Source organism: Gossypium hirsutum, chromosome A11 (assembly GCF_007990345.1).
Source record: "Gossypium hirsutum isolate 1008001.06 chromosome A11, Gossypium_hirsutum_v2.1, whole genome shotgun sequence".
NCBI lineage: Eukaryota > Viridiplantae > Streptophyta > Magnoliopsida > Malvales > Malvaceae > Gossypium > Gossypium hirsutum.
Window position 1 is genome coordinate 55,974,099 of NC_053434.1, and position 7,340 is coordinate 55,981,438.

At 37.6% G+C, this 7,340-nt stretch overlaps 1 non-coding gene across 1 annotated transcript; it reads left to right on the forward strand.

Moving 5' to 3' along the window:
• Positions 1–6,311: 6,311 nt before the first annotated feature.
• On the forward strand, positions 6,312–6,418 carry LOC121210317 (small nucleolar RNA R71). The gene has a single exon (XR_005905431.1). It is a non-coding gene; the product is annotated as a small nucleolar RNA R71 (small nucleolar RNA).
• The last annotated feature ends 922 nt before the right edge of the window (positions 6,419–7,340 follow it).

The window sequence follows — 7,340 nt, forward strand, 5'->3', positions numbered from 1 at the left end:
CTAAGTATAAAATAAGAATTTAAAGGATTAGGAGCATCGAATTCAATGAAATCAAGGAAAAATCATCCATAAATATGCCAAGCATGGGGTAAAAATATGTATATATTACGGTTTATCAAATATCCCCATACTTAAGCATTTGCTTGTCTTCAAGCAAAACCCTCAACTCACAATTAAAATAAATCCTTCTCAATTTATACTTTTCATTAATAATGTTTCAAAATAATCCACAAGCAATCATACATTAAGCATTTAACTAAAAGAACATTAAAGTTCCAAATAATCAAGGTTGACCATTTTAATCATAAAATTATAGGCATCTCCCTTTATCTAAGTAATTATCTTTAATTCCAAATTTGACAAGGGATGACATCCTCACTAAAAGTTCACTCAAATCACTCAAATCACACAAAGTGTTTAAGGTTTAACAATTAAGCATTCAATAGTCACACATGAAAAGTTATTGCCATAAACTTGCTTGAAAATCAAATCTCCACCACTATAAATTAGATGATACACAAATCAAAAGGTCTTTAAAAGGGCTGTAATGGGATTTGGGTTAAAGGTATGGATAAAAGCTGAAAAAGAAGGTTAGAATTGAGATTAACTCAATAAATTACCAAATTTAGAAAAATAAAGCTAATTACTGAATTACAAATGATTGCCAGAAGTCAAACTATCTAAAACAAATGAAATGAGCTTTCTTCTCTCAATATAATGACTTTAATCTATCCAAGCTCTTTAGAACAATATGTAACTGAATGAATATAACAAGTTTTTTTAAGAATAAGAATAATTGTATAAGAGAAAATTATAAGATTCGAAAGAAAGACAATAGTTAGGCAATTAACAAAATCAAATCTCGACAAAAAGGGACTCAATAAATTAGGAAAAATTCTCAACAAATTAAAAAGTATGATATAGGGGTTAAAATTTAGGGTAAATTTAAAAAAAAAATTAGTTTGTTAACCTCAAAGGGGTTCACTAAGGGTTAATTATGAGGGTAGACTTTTTATGAGGTAAATGGGTTAAAACCTAAGTGCCTTTATCATTCTAGTATATCAAATCAAGGGTGTGGTCTCGACATGTATAATTGATGCAAGTTCTAGAATAACAAATCAGTGTTGACACACTCATAACCAATAAAATCAGTGAGCAAGAAAGATATATGCTCTAAAAGGCTCAAAATCTCACGAAAATTATGGGTATTTGATGTCAATTCTTAAAAACTCAAAACGTCAAGATAATACCTCAATTCAGGGAAACAACCTAGTAATTTTATTTCTCAAAAGTTTCAACTTATCATACTCGATTCTCTAATGTCTTAAAGTTTAAACAATCAATACACAGTTACCTATGATTTACTTCAAAAACATAATAGAAATCATAAATCAATCAGAATTCACTCTAATACTGATATGAGAAAATTATTTGAGAACAAGATAAAAATTCAGGGATTTCTGATAATCACATAAATAACCTCCCCACATTTAAGATGTACATTGTCCTCAATGTACAAAGATATATATATTAATATAAGCATAATATCAAAAGAAAGGGAGATAAGCAAAACTGCCCTGAATTTTTGGATGGAATCCTTAGAATAGCGAAGGCTGGATTTGTAGATATGACCAATGAAAGACATGATTCTGAGTTACTAATAAGAAAATAAACACCACTGTGGAAGAGAATTAAGGCTTACTTGATAATAACCATTAAGATAAACATAGTTCAAAATCTAAAAACATAAGTCTTCAAAAATAAATAAAGATAAAAATAAAAATAAAAATAAAATAGATGGACTCAAAGGTCCTCACCATTGGTGTCGTGAGCCGGTGGCGCTGGAGGAGAGATATGGAGGTGCTCGCGAATCTGCCGTAAAGTCTCATCGGTAGTGTCAAACCTCGCATCAAGACTGTCGCACCTCTGAGCATAGTACTGATGGAAATCGGTAAACTCCTCGAATGACACTCCTCGAAAGCTCGTAGTGGAGGGAGTATGTCGATGGCTCGATGGTGGTGGCTATGGTGGATCCTCGTGAGGGGGAGGGATATCATCAGTAATGTCCTCTGGCTCATCTTGGTCATTAGACTGAACGAGTCGGTACTGAAGGGGGTTAATCCACGGCATTGCTCTATCATCCTCATATGGATCATGCTGGAAATTCATGAGGAGACATTTGGCTGACTAGTGTGAGTGTCGATGATATCTCTGGAGTGTCGAAGAGGCCAAAATGTGGAGCGAGGTGAGTCACGTAAGGGCCAAGGTAGATGGGGCCCCTCCAATGGCGATTCGTCTGGTGGCTAAAGGCGAGAGCGATGAAATATGCTAAGTTAAATACATGGCCAGTCGCCATGCTCCATAAGAAGTATGCGTTGGTGCTGCTAACTACTCCGGTGCTCTCTCTCCTCCCAGTCAAAGTGTGAGCCAAGATGGCATGAATGTAGCGTAGTGTTGGAGGTAAAGAAGTCGCCTTTGAGCGACTTGCGTCATAGGGGACCGTGATCGCCGTAAGGTCGGTCCAACAGCAAGATGGTGAATAGTATATGTGACGGTAAAGTTGTAGGAAATTCTTTGAAGCCATGAACTACTCCGTGTAGAGGCCAAAAGCAGCTCCAAACTTGGGTACACTCATATGCCTAACAAGTCCACCAAGTCTAAAATTGATGGTACAGCCTCGTCATGTGTATTTATCACGTGTTGTAGGTGGAAAGTAGTGCAGAATTCCAATGTTAGCTCTGAATATGTGGGCTCGATGATTGCAAAGAACCCATCCCGTGGCGCGATATCAAGATGGAAGCAGACAAGTTGAGTCAGTTGGACCTACTCCAAAGTGGCCCAATCAATGCATCGGTCCACTCCCAATGGTTGTACTCGGAGAAGCTGGAACAAGTCATCCTGTGGGCTGGAGGAGAATTGAAGCAGAGAATGACAAACTTCGGTCGAGGCGCTTGAGGAGGTTGCGCCAAGACCCTTTCGCTTTTTCGAAGCAGGTACAGCAGTTTTCTTACCTTGTGTGTTTGTCATAATCAATCTGAAAAAGGAAGAGCATCAAGCAATAAATAAGAAAGTACGTAATTAAAGGTTTCGGTATGCCTAGATCAATAGTCCTAAAAAAAACTTAAAACTAGAATGAAAATAAGATAGCAAAATAGTTCCTAGCTAAAAACTACTAAGAATAATAGACAAAATAATTGTCTCATAACCCATAAGTAAAGAATTGAAAATAATAGCCTGAGATAAATCAAAACAATGAAAGAAACACTATGGTTGTAACTAAACATGAAATGTAAGTAAACACAATTATATTGTAACAAATAAAAGAAAATGACGTTATTAAAATATGGAGAACTAAGTATAATTATCTAAACATATCCTAATGCATAAGTTGGAAATCAAATAATAAATAAATAGTAAAGAAAGCAAATAAATGATGAACAAAAGAGTGGAAAAAATGAAGAAAGAATAAGGACCTGACGGGGTAGTAGTCGGTTGGATGGGATGGTGTGGCAGTGGTTGGTCAGAAGGGGGCACGATTGTGGGGAGTAGGCCATGCGGCGTGCGGTGTTTAAGAGAGAAATAGGGAGAAAAGAGGAGGGAAGAAAAAAAGAAAGAAGGAGGAAAGAAAGAAAGAAGAGACAAAAAAAGAAAAGAAAGGAAGAGAAGAGAAAGAGAGGGGGTTCAAACGGTGGTAGGTGATGGCCGGAGGAGGGGGAGACACGGTGGTGGGGGAGGTTTTTAAAGGCTTGTGGCGGCTAGGATTTGGGGAGAATTTGGGGATGATGAAGAAGAAAAAAATTTAGAGTTTGAGGGGGTTTAAAAAGGGGCATGACCGTGTGATCGATTTGAGCTCGTGTTAATCGTGAAAATTTTATGACTATTCGTCACATGGCATATAGACACGCCTGTGTGTCCTGGCCATGTGGTTATCACAGTCGTATCGCACGACCGTGTGCGATGTTGTTCGCTTCTCCCACACCCGTGTGGTGTCTCACACGCCTGTGTGTCCAAACACACAGCTGTGTGCCTCACCTGTGTGGTTTTCTGACTTATTTAAATTTGAAAATTTAGCTCCAGTTTGCATATGGCCTAGGACACACCCATGTGTTCAGGCCATGTGTGTTACACGGCCGTGTCGCATGGCCGTATGGATCGGGTTAATGACCGTGTGTCTCGATATTTAGGGATTTTGTACCGCAGTTTCCACACAGCCAAGTTTGCCCGTGTGTCCAGGCCATGTGGGCCACTGTACCTGCACAAAAACATTAAAAATAGCAAAAATGAACTAGCTAGTGGTGTTAGTGCTTGGGTTGCCTCCCGAGAAGCGCTTATTTAGAGTTTAAGCTTGACTTACCTCTCCATTGCATGGTCATGGTAGTTCGAGGAGTTTACACTCCTCATTTCTGCTATCAATCTTATCAAAATAAGGTTTTGGACGAGTACTATTTATCTTAAAAGTGCCGAATTTGGAATGAGTTACCTCGACTGTACCGTATGTGAAAATGTTAAATACCGTAAAAGGGATTGCTCCATTAGGTTCAGAAGTGGCACTACGAGGTTTTGCTGCATCTAATAGTACTTTGTCTCCAACCATAAGTTGATTTGATAAAACATTGAGTCCGTCATGGCGTGGTTTTGGTTTATCGTGTGTTCTCTATTTCTATGTCCGTCATTCATCTAGTTGGGTCCTTTGTTGTTACTTGAACATGACTCATTTATGCTCTTCGAACGTGTTACCTGCAAAGAAGGTTGCACCACATGATCAGTATTAGTAGCATGATTTATACAACCACCCTCAATATTCGACGGGTTACTCGAATTACAAGCTTGAAGAGTGATTGTTTCATCACCCGCACGAAGTGTGGGTTCACTTGTACCAACATCAATAATAGTTCTAGTAGTTGCTAAAAAGGGTCGTCCTAAAATCAAAGGCACGTTACTATCCTCTTCATGTCTAGAACTACAAAATCAATTGGGAATATAAATTTATCGATTTTGACAAGTACGTTTTCAATGATACCCCTAGGAAATCTAATGGTTTTATCTGGTAACTGAATGCTCATCCTAGTTTGTTTGGGTTTCCCAAGACTTAGTTGTTTAAACATTTTATAGGGCATGACATTAATGCTCGCCTCTAAATCAGCCGATGCATTATTAACATCTAAACTACCAATTAAACAAGGAATTGTAAAACTCCCTGGATCTTTCAATTTGTTGGGTAGCTTATTCTGTAGAATGGCTGAGCAAACTGTGCTTAACTCTACATGCGATGTATCATCCAACTTCCACTTCTTTGCTAAAAGCTCCTTTAAAAATTTAACTGTGTTTGGCATCTGTGAAAGAGCTTCAATAAATGGTAAGTTAATATGTAATTTCTTTAATAATTTAAGGAATTTACCAAATTGTTTGTCTGTGTGGTCTTTCCTTGTCGCATTGGGATATGGTACACGAGGTTTATATTCTCTACTTATCAATTTTTTCTCATTGTTTTCCACCTCATCTTTACCTTTACTTACCACAAATCTGTGTTTCGGTTTTGGTTCAGGTTCAACTAACCCTTCTTCATCTTGAACAGTAATTTCTTTAAGCTGCTTCCTTGGGTTATTTTTAGTATTACTCAACAAGCTACCTTGTGGTCGTTCAGAAAGCAGCTTTTCCAACTGGCCTATTTGATTCTCGAGCCCTTGAATTGATGCTTGCTAATTTTTAAGAGCTGTCTCGGTGTTTTGGAAACGTGCTTTAGATACTGCTATTAATTTCGTTAGTATCTCTTCAAGGTTTGGTTTCTTTTCCTGCTAGTAAGGTGGTTGTTGAAACCTAGAGGATGTTGTGGCCTTTGATTTCCTTGACCACCCCACGAGAAATTGGGATCGTTCTTCCAACCTACATTATAAGTGTTACTATACGAGTTATTTTGAGGTCTAGCGTTATTACCCATATAGTGGACTTGTTCCTCCTCGGTGCCAGGGTTGAAGGGCGGATAATCTGGGTTATGCATTCCTCCATTTGAATGACACCTCATCACTAGATGTACCTGAGTAGAACCATATAAACCATCAATCTTTTTATTTAAAAGTTCTACCTGGTTTGATAGCATAGTGACCGCGTCGAGGTTGAAAACACCGACTGCTTTTGTCGGCTTTGTTCTCATGACTTGCCACTGATAGTTATTCAGTGACATATCTGCAATAAATTCATAAGCCTTTCCAGGTGTTTTGTTGTTTAAAGTTCCATCGGCGGCTGCGTCGATAAGTTGCCTTATTGAGGGGTTCACATTGTTGTAAAAATTCTGAACCTGTAAGCATAAAGGTAACCCATGGTGAGGGCACCTTCTCAATAGGTCCTTGTATCTCTCCTATACATCATAAACAATTTCTAGATCCATCTGCACAAAACAAGAGATATCATTCCTCAATTTAGCCGTTTTAGCCGGCGAAAAATATTTAAGTAAAACTTTTTCGGTCATTTGTTCCCAGGCAATGATTGACCCTCGTGGTAATGAGTTCAACCACTGTTTAGCCTTATTCCTTAATGAAAAGGGGAATAACTAAAGGTGAATGGCATCATCAGAAATGCCATTGATTTTAAATGTGTCATAGAGTTCCAGAAAATTCGCTAAATAAGTGTTTGGATCCTCGTCCTGCAAACCATCAAACTGAACAAACTGTTGTATCATTTGAATCGTGTTAGGTTTTAGTTCAAAATTATTTGCAGCAAGAACAGGTCTAACTAGACTCGATTCAGTTCCTGTTAAATTAGGTTTAGCATAATCATACATAGTACGAGGAGCAGGATTCTGATTTACTAGATCAGCAACAATCGCAGGAGGTAGCAGATTTTCCTGATTTTCAGCCGTCTCCTCGGTTGTGGTATGAATATCGTCCTCTCGCTCTTCCTCTATGTATCTTAGGTTTCACTTTATTTCTCTTCGGTTTCTGCAAGCTGTGCTTTCGATCTCACTATCAAAAAGTAATGGTCTCGACGGGTTTCTTCTAATCATAAACTATAAAAACCTGTCAGAATAAAATAAAAGAAAATTTAGTAAAAAAATTAAATAGAATTAAAAAAATAATGGCTAAAGTAATAAAAATTAAGCATTCCTAATATCTTAGTCCCCAGCAACGACGCCAAAAACTTGATGGTCGTGTAACTAATTAAAAATTCGACTTAAGGCAAGCGCACCTATCAAACAGTAGTATAGTTATGGTGAGACCGGAAATATCGTATCCACGAGGACTAAAAGTATTAGTAATTACTAACTTTTTATTATCTAGCCTAAGAATTAAAGTGTGTTTTTAAATTAAAACTATTTATCTAATTAACTAAGATTACGACAAAGA